Source organism: Amblyraja radiata, unplaced genomic scaffold (genome assembly GCF_010909765.2).
Source record: "Amblyraja radiata isolate CabotCenter1 unplaced genomic scaffold, sAmbRad1.1.pri scaffold_867_ctg1, whole genome shotgun sequence".
NCBI classification, from domain to species: domain Eukaryota; kingdom Metazoa; phylum Chordata; class Chondrichthyes; order Rajiformes; family Rajidae; genus Amblyraja; species Amblyraja radiata.
In genome coordinates, this window is record NW_022630868.1 from 8968 (window position 1) to 25999 (window position 17032).

Here is a 17032-nt window from a genome sequence, read left to right on the forward strand (position 1 = left end):
AACTAAGGAATTGTAAGGGTAAAAAGACCCAAATGGGACTAATCTACAGGCCCCCAAACAGTAGCCCGGACATAGGGCGCAAGTTGAATCAGGAGTTAAAATTGGCATGTAGTAAAAGTATTGCTGTGGTTGTTATGGGGGATTTCAACATGCAGGTGGACTGGGAAAATCAGGTTGGTACTAGACCCCAAGAAAGGGACTTCGTAGAGTGCCTTCGTTATGGATTATTTGAACAGCTTGTATTGGAGCCTACCAGGGAGAAGGCAATTCTGGATTTAGTGTTATGTAATGAACCAGATTTGATAAAGGACCTCGAGGTTAATGAGCCATTAGGAGGCAGTGACCATAACATGGTCAGGTTTAATCTACAATTGGAGAGGGAGAAAAATAGATCGGAGGTGTCAGTGTTGGAGTTGAATAAAGGGGACTGGGACTATGGGGCCACGAGGGAGGAGCTGGCCAAAGTTGACTTGAAAGATACACTAGCAGGGATGACAGTGGAACAAAAATGGCAGGTGTTTCTAGGAATAATACAGAAGGTGCAGAATCAGTTCATTCCTAGGAGGAAGAAAGATTCTAAGGGGAGAAAGGGATGACCATGGCTGACAAGGGTGGTCAGGGACAGTATAAAAATTAAAGCGACGAAGTATAACGTAGCAAAGATGAGAGGGAAGCAAGAGGTTTGGGTAATGTTTAAAGAACAACAGAAGATAACCAAAAAGACAATACGGGAGAAAAGATGAGGTACGAAGGTAAGCTAGCCAAGAATATAAAGCAGGATAGTAAAAGCTTCTTTAGGTATGTGAAGAGGAAAACAATAGTTATGACCAAAGTTGGACCCTTGAAGACCGAAAAAGGTGAATTTATTATGGGGAACAAGGAAATGGCAGATGAGTTGAACAGGTACTTTGGATCTGTCTTCACTAAGGAGGACACAAACAATCTTCCTGATATAGTAGTGGCCAGAGGATCTGGGGTGACGGAAAAACTGAAGGAAATCCACATTAGGCAGGAAATGGTGTTGGATAGACTGATGGGACTGAAGGCTGATGGTCTGCATCCCAGGGTACTTAAGGAAGTGGCTCTAGAAATTGTTGATGCATTGGTGATAATTTCCAAATGTTCTATAGACTCAGGATCAGTTCCTGTGGATTGGAGGGTAGCTAAAGTTATCCAACTTTTTAAGAAAGGCGGGAGAGAGAAAACGGGGAATTATAGACCAGTTAGCCTGACATCGGTGGTGGGGAAGATGCTGGAGTCAATTATAAAAGATGAGATAGCCGCACATTTGGATAGCAGTAACAGGATCGGTCCGAGTCAGCATGGATTTACGAAGGGGAAATCATGCTTGACTCATCTTTTGGAATTTTTTGAAGATGTTACTAGGAAAGTGGACAAGGGAGAGCCAGTGGATGTAGTGTACCTGGAATTTCAGAAAGCATTTGATAAGGTCCCATATAGGAGATTAGTGGGCAAAATTAGGGCACATGGTATTGGGGGTGGATTGCTGACATCGATAGAGAAGTGGTTGGCAGACAGGAAACAAAGAGTAGGGATTAACGGGTCCCTTTCAGAATGACAGGCAGTGACTAGTGGGGTACCGCAAGGCTTGGTGCTGGGACGGCAGCTATTTACAATATACATCAAAGATTTGGATGAAGGGATTCAAAGTAATATTACCAAATTTGCAGATGACACAAAGCTGTGTGGCAGTGTGAACTGTGAGGAGGATGCTATGAGAATGCAGGGTGATCTGGACAGGTTGGGGGAGTGGGCAGATGCATGGCAGATTAAGTTTAATGTGGATAAATGTGAGATTATCCACATTGGTAGCAAATACAGGAAGGCAGATTACTATCTAAATAGCGACGTTGGGAACAGGGGAAGTACAACGGGATCTGGGGTTCCTTGTACATCAGTCTATGAAAGTAAGCATGCAGGTACACCAGGCAGTGAAGAAAGCAAATGGCATGTTGGCCTTTATAACAAGAGGAATCGAATATAGGAGCAAAGAGGTCCTTCTGTAGTTGTACAGAGCCCTAGTGAGACCACACCTGGAGTATTGTGTAAAGTTTTGGTCCCCTAATTTGAGGAAGGACATTCTTGCTATTGAGGGAGTGCATCGTAGGTTCACAAGGTTAATTCCCGGGATGGCGGGACTGTCATATGCTGAGAGAATGAAGCAGCTGGGCTTGTACACTCTGGAGTTTAGAAGGATGAGGGGGTTCTCATTGAAACATATAAGATTGTTAAGGGCTTGGACATGCTAGAGGCAGGAGATATGTTCCCGATGTTGGGGGAGTCCAGAACCAGTGGCCACAGTTTAAGAATAAGGAGTAAGCCATTTAGAACGGAGATGAGGAAACACTTTTTCTCACAGAGAGTGGTGGGTCTGTGGAATTCCCGGCCTCAGAGGAGGCAGCTTCTCTGGATGCTTTCAAGAGAGAGCTAGATAGGGCTCTTAAAAATAGTGGAGTCAGGGGATATGGGGAGAAGGCAGGAACGGGGTACTGATTGGGGATGATCAGCCATGATCACATTGAATGACGATGCTGGCTCGAAGGGCCAAATGGCCTACTCCTGCACCTATTGTCTATTGTCTATTGTCTATAATGCCACCCCAAAATAATAAGGTCCCAGCATCTGCAGTTCTTTATAAGTCCGAGATAGTGAATTTCATCATTGATGACTACCTTCACCGAGAGGGAGAATCTGCAAAGTCATTCACTTTTTCGAGGGTCTCCTCATCAACTTTCATTGTCAGAGAGTGGTGCTGTGGGAATGGGTGGTAAAGGACATTGGTCTTCCGGATGTTAAGGGCAAGGCACGTCCTCCTTTGGGCTACAGTGAATTACTTGACAATGCCTTGGAGCTTGAGCTCGGAGTATCATAACATAATTATCATCTGCCTATGACTGCTACACTGCTGAGGTTCAGGTAACCTTGGTTCTGGAGTATAGACACAGTATCTTGAACAGTATTCCATTAGATTTGAAGATGAGCTACAGTCCCAAGAGGTCATTGTCCGTAATATGATGCAAGGTTTTATTGAGGAGCAGTGAGAAAAGTGTTGGGGCAATGACTGTTTGACACCGGTCTTTCCTGAGATAGGCATGGCTGTAGATCTATTGGTTAGGATAAATAAACATCAGACACCTGAAAGTGCAAGGTTACACCTGTACAAGTTACATGCCTACTATGTTCTGTTGTGCTGAAGCAGGGATAAATGACAATAAACTCTCTTGAATCTTGAATGCCCATAACCCACTGTTGAACTCAACCTTTCTGGACTGGGCTTGAACCTGCTATTTTCTGAATCAGAGACAGTAGAGCTACCCGCTAAAGGGCCTGCCCCACTTGTCGATTTTTTCGCCAACTGCCAGCTTCATATCAGTGCCACCAAAAGATTTTGAACATTTAAAAATCCAGCGGCGACAAAAATTTTTTTGCGACACTTGAAAAACACCGTGCGCCATACGTCATTACGCCGCATCACACCGCATCACACCATGAATTTTCAGTGACCTGATACGTCAGTCAATGATGCAGGCAGTTGCTGAAAAAATTTCCAAGTGGGACAAGCCCTTTAGCCACTACTAACATTTGGCATCATGTATCAATCATCATGTATCCAGTTAAAGATGAGAATTAGTGTTGTCTCAGTATCTTCGTCCTTAAGCCCCTGTCCCACTTTCCTGAGTTACTCACGAACTCTCCCGAGGTTTCCCCTTGATTCGAACTCGGGGAATGTCGGGGAATGTCGGGGAATGTCGGGAAATGTCGGGGAATGTCGGGGAATGTCCGTAGCGAGTCCGTAGGTGTTTCGTAGAGGCTCGTAATGCCAGCCGTAGGAACTCGGGGCATCAGGTAAATCGGGACGTTTTTTTAACATATTGAAGAATGTCCACAAGTAAAAGAAATAGCCCCGAGTATCTACGAATGGCTATTACTGTAATTATCTGAGTTTGAATCAAGGGGAAAACTTGGGAGAGTTTGTGAGTAACTTGGGAAAGTGGGACAGAGCCTTTATTCTTTCCAACAATGTTTTGCACTGATTCAAAAAAGTATTGGCCAGGTTGTTCTTATTTATCTGATCTAGAAGTTGAGTGGCTTTTATGGCAAGCTACAGAAAAATGTGATGACACAGTGACACAGATTATGAGGCTGCCACCTCACAGCCCTAGCAACCCGACTTCAAATGCTGACCTCTGTTGCTGTCTGTGTGCTGTTTGCATGTTCTCCCTATGATTGTTTGGGTTTTGCTCCAACTCCTCTGGTTTCCTCCCACAACTGGGTAGCATGGTGGTGTGGTGGTAGGGTTACTGTCTCACAGCGCCACTGACCCAGGTTTGATCCTAACTATGGGCACTGTCTGTACGGAGTTTGTATGTTCTCCAAGTGACCGCGTGGGTTTTTTCCAGGTGCTCGAGTTTTCTCCCACACTCAAGCAGGTTGGTAGATTAATTGGCTTCTGTAAATTGTCCCTAGTGTGCACGATAAAACTAGTGTACAGGTGATCACTGGTCGGCATGGGCTCGGTGGGCCGAAGGGCCTGTTTCCACCTGCATCTCTAAACTAAACCGAAGAATGTGCAGATTTGTAGGTTAATTAGTCACTGTAAATTGCCCCTCGTCTGAAGATGTGTAGTGGAGTTGGTGGGTGGTTCACCTGAATCATGGAGAGAATAAAATGAATGAGTCTTTCATAAATGTAAAAATGGGCGTGTGATGGTGAGCACAGATTCAATAGGACAAAGAGCTTGTTTCAGTGCTGTAAGCCTTCATGACTCTAGCCTTTAAATTAATAACATTTTCTTTCACTTCAAGGCATATGGACAGTACTAATGTGAGAATATGATTACCATAATTAACAAGGCACACCAGTGAGATAAACTCATCTATACCTCTACAGCATTAAAAACACGGTGCAAGTCTATACATTATGGATTCAATCTTGAGACCAGGCTTTCACCAGTGTGGGCTTATTTAGTGGTTTTGCAGCAAATATACTCTCCATCTCTAATTAATGTGGCAACAAATATAAAAATTAGGAAGTGCATTAGGGTTAAAAGAAGAAATTTAATTTTCAGTAGAAGATAACAATACTGCATTGAAAGAAAATATCTAACAGAGAGGCATAGCTCAGAGTCTTGTTTCCAGTTTTAGTATGTAGAGTGGGCCAAGCTCGGGGGTTTGATTAATTGAAAGATACAGCATGGAAATTGATATTTTGGCCCACTGAGCCTACCCTAGCCATTGATCTCCTATTCATACAAGTCCTATGTTATCCCACTTTCAAGATTAAACCTAGGTCTCTGGTGCTGTGAGGCAGCAGCTCTACCAGCTCTGCCACTGTGCCGCCACAGTGTTAAATGAATAAGCTATGATGGAGGGTTAGAAACAATTACTAGGCGGAGGTGGAATAAAATATTGAAAGCACCCTTAAATTGCACATATCTCTTAACAACTGATTAAAGGAAGCTGGTAAAAAAAAAAGAGGATGCACACTGATGAGATATGAAAATGGTAAGCACACCAAACAAGGTTTCAATAAAGAAAACCAAGAGGCATCTTGTAATCAATGCCATAACTACATTTTTGCAAAAGAGATTTTTTTTTTCTCTATATAACAATGCAGATTATGGTTGGTGAGAGAAATATGCATTTTGCATATTCTAACCCTCTAACTGTGCACAAGATCCACTGATGTCAAGCCACCTAGGGGCCAGGTGACAGATTATTGAACCAGAACATGCTGCCGGCAGCAAGCTGTTGATAAGCAGCAAGTAGAAAGCCGCCAGGTTGTGCTTCTGCACTTAGCTGGCTCAGGGACTCATGTTTATGAAACAACAGATCAAAAGTATTTAGTTATCACATGCCCTGGATATGAACTGGAACAACTACATTCTTACTTGCTGTAGCTTTTCAGGCACATTGGACACAACAACAACAATGAATATATTTTTAAAAATCCAGTTATTCTAAGTAAATTAGACCATACCGATTGGAGACAGATTCTTCCCAGCTGTTATCAGGCAACTGAACCATCCTATAACCAACTAGAGAGTGGTTCTGAGCAACCATCTGTCTCTTTACAACAATGATCATGGGGATGATTGGGTGGAGTATGAATGGATTGAGTATCAAAGTATGGTGAGTGTTTGATGGCTCTGACCTGTAATCACTGGAGCTTAGAAGAAAAAGACTTCATTGAAACTTAGAATACTTCATTGAAACTTACCAAATAGCGAAAGGCCAGAATAGAGTGGATATGGGGAGAAGGTTTCCACTACTGGAAGAGTCTAGGACCAGAGGCCAGAGCCTCTGGATAAAAGGATGAACCTTTAGAAAGGAGGTGAGGAGGATGGTGAATCTGTGGAATTCATTTCCACTGACGGCTGTGGAGGCCATGTCAATGGGTATTTTTCAAGCGAAGAATGACATGTTTTTGATTTGTAAGAGTGTCAAAGGTTATGGGGAGAAGGCAGAAGAGTGTCAAAGGTTATGGGGAGAAGGCAGGACAATGGGGTTGAAAGGGAAAGTTAGATCAGCCATGATTCAATGGCGGTGAGGAGATGATGGACTAAATTGCCTAATTCTGCACCTATGACATGAACTGACGATCCTGCTGAAACTCCTCAAATTTCTGGTCATCTGCTCCTTTCTATGGAAGTGGACTTTTCACTTCCTCACTGGCAGACCTTGATCAGAATGGATTGGCAACAGCCCCTCCTCATGACTGACCATCCGGTTGGCAACAACACCTCCTCATCACGGACAGAGCCGTAGCCCTGAGGGGCACCTCATTCACCTCCTCCATCCTCTATAATTGCACAAAATCTAACTGTATGGCCTTTCCTCTAGATCGTCAAGAGTATTTTATTGACATATGTCCCAAAACGAAATAATAGAATTCTTCCTTGCTTCAGCAACGTAACAAATCTGTAAAACAGCATACTCAATAGATCATGCAACAAACAAAAGAAAAGAAGTTCATCAAATTAAAACCCCCCACTATTTTGCAATATAGATCTGTCTGCTATTGGAGGTGTTGACGAGCTTTCTTCTTGATTATATCAATATGCTGGGCCCAGGACAGATTTTCACAGATGCCTGGAAACTTGGTTGGGAGATCGGGGCTGCAACCTTACCATTTGAGATAATCATTCACTAGTCTCCTAATAACGATAAATAAAGTGCTCTTGAATTTGGTGGTTCTGTATGTGCTTTTGCATCTTTTGCCCAATGGGAGAGAGGAGAAGAGGGAATGATTGGGTTGTAAATGGTCCTTGATTTAATTTGACTGCTTTCCTGAGGCAGTGTGAGGTTTAGATGGAGGGGGGAGACTAGTCTGTTTCAAGGACTGGACTACATGCATGACCCTCTGTAATCCCTTGTGGTCTTGGGCAGATCTATTGCCAAACCAAGCTGTGATGCATCCTAATAGCATGCTTTATATGTAGAAGTTGATAAGTGACATTGGACACATACACAACTTCCTTCATCTTCTGAGGAAGTAGAGCCATTAGTGTTTTTCTTGGCTGTAACTCCAATGTGATTAGTCCAGGATAGATAGGAATCCCATGGGTATGCATGTAATGGAGGTATATAGATCATGTTCAGGCAGATGAGATTACCTAGAAGATAGAACAGTACAGCACAGGAATGGGCCCTTTGGCCCACAATGTTTGTGCCAAACATGATGCCAAGTTAAACTGATCTCATCTGCCAGTACATGATGCATATACCTATATTTCCTGCACTTCCATGTGCCAATGCAAAAGTCTCTTAAACACCACTATCGTATCTGCCACCAGCACTTCCCCTGGCAGTGCGTTCCAAGCCCCCACCACACTCTGTGTAAAAAAAAAAAATGTCCCCGCATATCTCCATTAACGTTTCCCTCTCTCACCTTATGGCTATGCCTTCTAGTGTTGGATATTATCCACCCTGGAAAAAAGTACTGACTATCTACCCTATCTATGCGCCTCATAATTCTATGTACTCTATTCTGCAGTGTTTGAAAAGGTTCTGCATGGTAGGCTGCTCTGGAAAGTTAGATTGAATGGGATTCAAGAAGAACTAGCCGACGGGATAGAAAGGTGGCTTCATGGAAGGAAGCAGAGGATGATGGTGGAAGGTTAATTTTCGGATGGAGGCCTTTGACTAGTGGTGTGCCTCATGAATCGTTACTGGGGGCCATTACCGCTAATGGTTAATATCAAACATTTGAATGAGAATGTACAAGGCTATATCCTGCTACATCTCCTGACAACACTCCCCGCTAACTGCAACTCCTCCAATTTTGGTGTCATCAGCAAACTTACTCGCCAACCCATCTACATCTCTGTCTAGGTGATTTACATATTAGTTTAGATTGACATTGTGTTTATATGGATATAGTGGGACATTAATGTGTTGTACTGTTTTATGTTCTAAATTGTTAGTGAAATTTAGTCAAACATCTCCACTCCAGCACCTTTCATGCTGACTCAGGCATGTACACTACCTTGTTTCCCTGAAGTTTCATAATTAGCTCATTTGGCCTGCTGACATTGAGGGAGAGGTTGGTGTCTTGGCATCACATTTTTGAGCCCACTATGACTTTCTGTACTCCATTCCATCATTGTTTAAGATCGGGTTCACCACAGTGGTGTCTTCTGCAAATTACTGAAAAGAAGTAGAGCAAAATTTGACCACATAGACCTGAGTGCTTAGTAGGGGGTTGAGAATGCATCCTTGCGGGCTCCAATTTTGAGAATAATCAGGATGATGTTTTGTCACCTATCCTCACTATCTTTGAGCCAGAAAACCGAGGGTCCAATTGCAGAGGAGGTGGGTTCTGACTCCTAGGTCGAAGAGTTTGGAGTTGAGTTTGGTTTGCTGTCGATCTCACATGGATATGCCAGCTCTCATCAGCCAACGCAGAATAGAGCAATGCATGTTATAAAGTGAAGCTATATTGGTTATTAGACTAGCTTCGAGCTAGAATCTGAAACTGAAGAAATCAACAGTAATATAGTTGGGCAGTATAATTTTCAGTTTTAGAATTTAGTTTAGAATTTGTGTTAAGAAAGTACTCCTTGATTATACCAGAAAAATAACTGGTTTGATTCTAAAAAAGACACAAAAGGCTGGAGTAACCCAGAGGGTCAAGCAGCATCTTTGGAGAACATGAATGGATGGTATTTCCTTTCAAGACTTCCGCTGAGTTACTGCAGCACATTGTGTCTTATTTTGTCAACCAGATCTGCAGTTCCTTGAGTCTGAAAGTTTGATTAATGCAGCTCTGAATGATTTTATCCTTAAAATGTTATTTGTTGTTGTACTGTTTCATCAGTTGTATGTAAATAACTTGATTTTAATGAATAACATTGACTTTTGAAAACTATTTGATTGTTGGACTCCAGATTTGTGGCTAATTAATATATTTTTAGATAAGTTTTAAAACCTTTTAAACCTTTCAATTAGCATTCCTGGGCACAAAAGATCCATTGTTTTGGGAATTCACCAAAAGTTGCATTAGTATAACCAAAGGAAATATGGTCCACATTAAATTCAATATTTTTAAACAAAGGGAAATGCATTAGAAAATTAAATTAACTAAGACAATTTATGCTTAAAATTCCATTGGTGTTTGTACCAGTTGTGTTAATTTCAGGTGAATTGTTTTGTAAAAAGGCACAGTTGTGTGGAGACACAGTCATCCTTAATTTCCAGAGCTATATTAGCATTCAATAGCAATTAATTCATTGTATGGAAGTTACATCAACTTATGCAAATACATCAATCTCAGTTTAAAGAAATCTGATATAATTTAATTAGGTAAATGGAAGTTGGATTCTTAATCTTTCAGTAAATTCATAAAAATATAATGAATTGGTGCAGCAGGAAGCCATTTAGTTTATCGTATTCTATTGTATTGTAATTAATTTATTAGTCAAGTATGTAAAAACATAAAATGGATTTGATTTGCCATACAGTCATACCAAAAAAGCAACAAGACACACAACTAAATAAAAATTAACATAACATCCACCACAACACACTGTGATGAAGGCAGTAACGTATTATCTTCTTCCCTCATTTTTTCCCACGTTTAGGGCAGTCGAACCATCCGAAGTCGGGGCGATCGAAGATCCCGTAGCCGGCGATCGAAAATTCCCGCAACCGGCGATCGAAGCTCCTGCATCGGGGCAGTCGAATCTCCTGCGGTTGGAGCTCTCGAAGTCAGTCCCTAACCATGGGACCTTGAGCTCCACGATGTTAAGTCTGCAGGCTCCCACAGTTGGAGCTCCCAAAGTCGATCCCCAGCAAGAGGCTGCCAGCTCCTCGATGTTAGGCTGCAATGGGAACAGAGATACGATATGGAAAGGTCGCATCTCCGTCGAGGAAAAAGATTTTAAAAATCTCTTAATGCCTCTGGCACTGTAAGGCAGCAACTCTACCGCTGCGCCACCAAGCCGTAAAATATTTGATCTCTGTCTTGAATACACTCTGAAGCTGGGACTCACAGAAAGCTTGGCTAGATAAATTCAAAGATTCGGCAATCTGGGTGAAGAATTTTCTTCTCATCTCATTCTTGAATGGGTGATCCTTTTGTTCTGCATTCCCTGGTAATGAACAACATTACCCATGCATCCATTCTTCAAGCTACAAAATAATTTTTGTATGTTTGAATGAGATCAACTCTCCCTCTTCTAAGCTTCAGAGAGCATAAGCTCATTCTGCTAAATCTCACCTCCAATGACAACCACAATAATTAATTCAGTAAACTTTCATTGCATTCTCATTATTGCAAACTTATAATCAAAAAATAATGAGTTATTTTTCTAAGAAACAAAATGATTTATAATATTTAATAAAATTGTAATTTCTAAATGGTAATAGGAGAAGAGAAAGCGATGACATTCTTTGAAAACCAAGCTAATACTTTATTCAGTTTTGAGGATAATACCCCAATTAAAGATAAAAATTAAAGATTTTTCCCCAGAGATGCTGTCTGACTTGTTATGCATTTCCAGCATTTTTAAAATTTTCATTTTAGATTGCCAACAAGTATGATGTTATGCCTTTACAACAAATATAATAGATTTATTCAGGTGAAACTTCCAGAGACTCTGAACAAACTGATGTGGGCATAGTGGGACGAAGGGCTTGTTTTAGTGTTGTATGACTTTACAACTTGAATAGTGCAGCGACTCATATTCTGAGCTGTTTGTTAGCTTTTATTACCTTATACATATCTTGGAGCAACAAGCGGGCACAGCAGTGGAAAAGCTTGAAAGGATGGGCAACACAATCTACAGCTATGGAGAAGAACGGTTTGGGGTGAGTAAAGGGAGAGGTGGAAAGAAATTACCAACACCAATCAAGTCCAGGAGGCAGCAGGAGATCGAGAGGCTAATCAGAGAGAGGAGACAGTTGAAAAAGCAATGGAAAAAAGCAACTGAGGCAGAGAGAGAAGGTCTCATGCTACTCCGAGAGGACATCAAGAGCCGATTGGCAACCTTGCGAAAAGCAGAGAACTTGAGGAAACTTCGCAGGAAGAAAGAACACACAAGAACACGGTTCTACAAAGACCCTTTCAAGTTCATCAAAGACCTCTTCGCAAAGGAAAAAAGTGGAACTTTGAAAACATCAAAACGGGAATTGGAGGAACACCTGGAAAAGGCCCACCAAGACACGAAAAGGCATGAGCAGTTAGTCATCCCACATGACATCCCGCCTATTCAACCACCTGAATTCAACCTGGACACCAGCCCTCCAAGATGGAAAGAGGTAGAGAACACTGTCCGGCGAGCAAGAGCAGCATCAGCTCCGGGGCCAAATGGAGTACCATACAAGCTCTACAAGAACGCACCGGATGTGTTACGCTTTCTATGGAAGCTCATGAGGGTGGTGTGGAAGAAGCAAACAATACCTAAGGCATGGCGAAGGGCCGGCGGCGTGCTAATACCTAAAGAAAAGGATGCGTCAGACATCAGCCAATTCCGGCCAATATGTCTCCTCAACGTCGAGGGAAAAATCTTTTTCAGCATTGTATCACAAAGGCTGTCCACCTATCTGGTAACAAACAAGTACATTGATACATCTGTACAGAAAGCAGGAATTCCAGGATTTTCGGGCTGCTTGGAGCATACAAGCATGATCTGGCACCAGATCCAAGCAGCTAAGAAGGAGAAGAGAGACCTACATGTGATCTTCCTCGATCTGGCCAATGCATTTGGTTCAGTTCCCCATGAACTCCTTTGGGAATCTTTTGCCTTTTTCCATGTACCAGAGCTCATCACCACACTGGTCAAGAGCTATTTCCAAGACCTGCAGCTGTGCTTCACAACAGCTGACTTCAGTACAACATGGCAGCGCTTGGAAGTAGGCATCATGGCAGGCTGCACAGTCTCACCCTTGGCCTTTACAATGGCCATGGAAGTCATCATCAGGGCCTCAAGATGGGTGGTGGGCGGTGAACGAACCAGGGCTGGGCTCCGTCTGCCACCCATCAGGGCATACATGGACGACATGACCACACTAACCACTACTGCAGCATGCACCAAGCGGCTACTTGGAAAGCTGCAGGAGAACATCAAGTGGGCCCGAATGAAGATCAAACCAAGTAAATCTTGAAGCATCTCCATAGTCAAGGGGGTGCTTAGAGACACAAGGTTCTGTATCGGTGACGACCCTATACCAACAGTGTCTGAACAGCCAGTTAAAAGCTTGGGCAGATGGTACAACGCAAGTCTCAAGGATAAAGAGCAGGTGGAACAACTAAGGCAAGAAATTGTCAATGGCCTGGAGAACATCAATCAGACCCTACTGCCTGGGAAACTGAAGCTCTGGTGCCTACAGTTTGGACTCCTTCCTCGGACAATGTGGCCACTGACCATTTATGAAACCCCAATAACAACTGTGGAGAAGATGGAGCGAACCATAACTTCATACGCGAAGAAATGGCTCGGGGTCCCACGATGTCTAACTAACATCGGCCTATATGGCAAAGGGGTCCTGGAACTACCTCTCACTAGTCTAACAGAGGAATACAAGTGTTCTAAAGTAAGACTTCAGATGACACTGAGGGACTCTAGAGACAAGACCATCAGTGCTGTTGCGCAGCCCCTAGTAACTGGCCGGAAGTGGACGCCATCTGATGCAGAACAGCAAGCTTCATCAGCCCTGAGACACAAAGAAATCGTGGGGCAAGTCCAGCAGGGAAGAGGAGGCTTTGGCCTTACGACAAGTAAACCAACTTGGCGAAAGGCCACAACATCAGAGCGGAGGACATTGGTGGTCGAGGAGGTGCGGCGACAAGAGGAGGCCGCAAGAAGTGCAAAGGCGGTCTCTCTTGCCAAACAGGGGCAATGGATGCAGTGGGAAGGTGTGGAGCGGAGGAAGATCAGCTGGAAAGAACTATGGGAAATGGAAGCAAGCAAGATCAGCTTCATCATCAGAGCGACTTATGACGTGCTTCCATCACCAAAGAACCTCCATCAGTGGTACGGCGAGGATCCAACCTGTGCCCTCTGCCCAACTCCAGCGACCCTCAAGCACATCATGGTAGGCTGCAAGACCAGCCTCACGCAAGGGAGATACACGTGGCGGCATAATCAGGTACTAAAAAGCCTGGCATCAGCCCTTGAGAACAGGCGGTGTGCGACCAACTCCTTGCCTCCGAGAGCAAGCAACCCCCTCCCCCTAAGGGCAACAACCTTTGTCCGAGAAGGACAGAAAACATCTAAACATCCTTCCACCAGATCAGAAGAAGGAAACCTATGCAGGGCCCGCGACTGGAGGATGCTGGCGGACATCGGCCGACAACTAGTTTTTCCACCTGAAATTGCTTCCACCAACCTCAGGCCAGACTTGGTGTTCTGGTCCCCTTCACAGAAGACTGCTTACATTATAGAGCTCACAGTTCCATGGGAGAACTCTGTTGAGGAGGCCTATGAGCGTAAGAAGCTGCGTTACGCAAAGCTTGCAGCAGAGGCAACGCAGCGTGGCTGGAACACCAAAGTCTATCCAGTTGAAGTGGGATGCAGAGGATTTGTTGCGTCAACTCCCATCAGACTGCTGAAGGAGCTTGGAATCCACGGTCAGGCTCTGCGGAAGACCATAAGATCACTCTCAGAGGCGGCTGAAAGAAGCAGCCGGTGGATTTGGCTCAAGCGGAAAGACCCATGCTGGGCCCCAAGTATTTCAGGGTGAATCTTTGGGACGGTTTGACACGGGACGCGCTGAGGGCTGATCATCCTGCAGCGGGCCGCCCTTGTGGAGGGTGTATAGTGTTAAAAGGCCGAAACACCCAGTGATGCAAGGGTACACTACTGATGATGTGTCCTGTGCCCAACTGTCCTGAAGGTTACCCAGGCCAAGATATACGTATCCATTCCCCCCCCCCCCCGCCCCCCCCCACAGATGTTGAGCGTCTACCACTCTCAACAATCAACGAATGTCGTGAAATGCTCCCCACCTATTGGCACAAGGGACTTCTTAACATCTTGTCCTGTGTATTTGATTCCTTCATTAACAATGGAGATTAAAGATAGATGAATTCAAATAGATTCCTATAATAGTGATTAATTTAATTGGCCTACAGTTCAGTTCAGTTCAGTTGCCTGGGTTATTGTATTGCAATTTGATAAAAGTTGTCGAAAACTAATATAATGCTTCATGGAATCTTTAGAGTAGATAGCATTCAACACAAATTGAACGTCCAGAACAGGTTGCTTTAGTTTAAAAAAAAATTATATGAGAACCAAAGCCAATCTTTTTTTGCAGTGTGAATGTATGAACTCCCCATGCATAGCATAGGTCAGGGTTGAACCCATGTCCCTGGAGCCTTGAGGCTACAGCACTAACTGATGCACCATTGTGTTATCCAGCAAAACTGACCAAAGCCCCTGAGTGAATTAAATCTCAATTTTTAGTTCATGCTAATTACACTTGCTTACAGAGGTGGATCCAAACAAATTAAGCCCTGGAATTAATGATAAACTCAGTTTAAATTTATATTGTTGTTCAACTTCAATGGAGTCATGCAGCACAGAACCAGACACTTTATCCCACCAAGCCCATGATGATCATCAAGCAGCTATTTACTGCAAACTATTACCAATCCTATTTTTATTCTCCCCATGATCCCAACAACTCGATCCACCCACTTCCTAGATTTTGCCTCTCTCTTATACACTAGAGTGCTTTGCAATGGTCGATTAACCTATTGCCTTGCATGTCTTTGGGATGTGGGGGAGAAGCTCATGCAGTCACATAAAGAAATTGCAATCTCCACAAAGACAGCAACAAAGGTCAGGATTGAACCCACGTTGCTGGAGCAGTGTGGTAACAGCTCTACCAGATACCCCATTCAGCAGCCAAATGAACTAATTGATAAGAACCTAAATACAGCAAAGTAATTACAAAATAGCTCTGTATAGGTTTTCTAAATCATTGTAAGTTATTTAAAATTAGCTTACTTGCAGATAATGAACCAGATACTAATTATGATCTTATTTTCTTGTTCTAGCTTATTTGCAGAACAAAATGTTATGAGCTTGCACGCATAAGGAACATTTATTGAAGTAAAAATACTTCTAAAGACTGTCTAATTGCACTGATGCATGAAAAAGTTTTAACTTTGTGAACTTGATAATGATGAAAAGTGGAAATACTTCCCAAAACTAACCCGGTCTGCATACAATTTTCAAATACAGTGCATTCAGAAAGTATTCAGACCCCTTCACTTTTTCCACATTTTGTTACGTTACAGCCTTATTTCAAAATGGGTTAAATTCATTTTTTAATCATCAATCTACACACATTCCCCAGAATGAAGAAGCGAATGCAAGTGTTTAGAAATGTTTGCAAAGTAATTAAAAAGAAATAACTGAAATCACATTTACATAAGTATTCAGACCCTTTGCTATGACACTCAAAATTGAGCTTAGGTTCATCCTGTTTCCATTGATTATCCTTGAGATGTTTCTACAACTTGATTGGAGTCCACGAATGGTAAATTAAATTGATTGGTCATGATTTGGAAAGGCCTGTCTATATAAGGGCCCACGGTTGACAGTGCATGTCAGAGCAAAAACCAAGCCATGAAGACAAAGGAATTGTCTGTAGACCTCTGAGACAGGATTGTGTCGAGACACAGATCTGGGGGAAGGATATAAAACAATGTCTGCAGCATTGCAAGTCCCGAAGAGCACAGTGGCCTCCGTCATTCTTAAATGGAAGAACTTTGGAACCACTAGGATTCTTCATAGAGCTGGCCGCCTGACCAAACTGAGCAATCGAGGGAGAAGGGTCTCTTGGTCAGGGAGGTGACCAAGAACCCGATGGTCACTCTGACTGAGCTCCAGAGTTCCTTTGTGGAGATGGGAGAACATTCCAGAAGGACAACTATATCTGCAGCACTCCACCAATCAGGCCTTTATCAGGTCCAACAAGAACCCAAGCAGTCGTTCCACGTGCGACAGAGGTTCACCTGTATCTCCTCCAACCTCATCTACTGCATCCGCTGCTCTAGATGTCAGCTGATCTACATCGGTGAGACTAAGTGGAGGTTGGGCGATCGTTTCGCCGAACACCTCCGCTCGGTCCATAAGAACCTACTTGACCTCCTGGTGGCTCAGCACTTCAACTCCCCCTCCCATTCCCAATCTGACCTCACTGTCCTGGGTCTCCTCCATTGCCAGAGTGAGCAACACCGGAAATTGGAGGAACAGCACCTCATATTCCGCTTGGGGAGTCTGCATCCTGCGGGCATGAACATTGAATTCTCCCAATTTTGTTAGCCCTTGCTGTCTCCTCCCCTTCCTCAGCCCTCGGGCCATCTCCTCCCATCCCCCAGCCCTCGGGCTCCTCCTCCTCCTTTTCCCTTCCTTCTCCCCGCCACCCCCTATCAGTCTGAAGAAGGGTTTCGGCCCAAAACTTTACCTATTTCCTTCGCTCCATAGATGCTGCTGCACCCGCTGAGTTTCTCCAGCATTTTTGTGTACCTTCGATTTTCCAGCATCTGCAGTTCCTTCTTG

General features: G+C 43.5%; 1 long non-coding RNA gene across 1 annotated transcript; it reads right to left on the reverse strand.

The window, feature by feature from the left end:
* Nucleotides 1-6861: 6861 nt before the first annotated feature.
* Nucleotides 6862-15937, reverse strand: LOC116970424. Its single transcript, XR_004411138.1, has 4 exons — nt 15928-15937; nt 14480-14485; nt 7814-7818; nt 6862-6922 (listed from the first exon to the last, which is right to left on the reverse strand). It is a non-coding gene; the product is annotated as an uncharacterized LOC116970424 (long non-coding RNA).
* Between the last annotated feature and the right edge of the window lie 1095 nt (nt 15938-17032).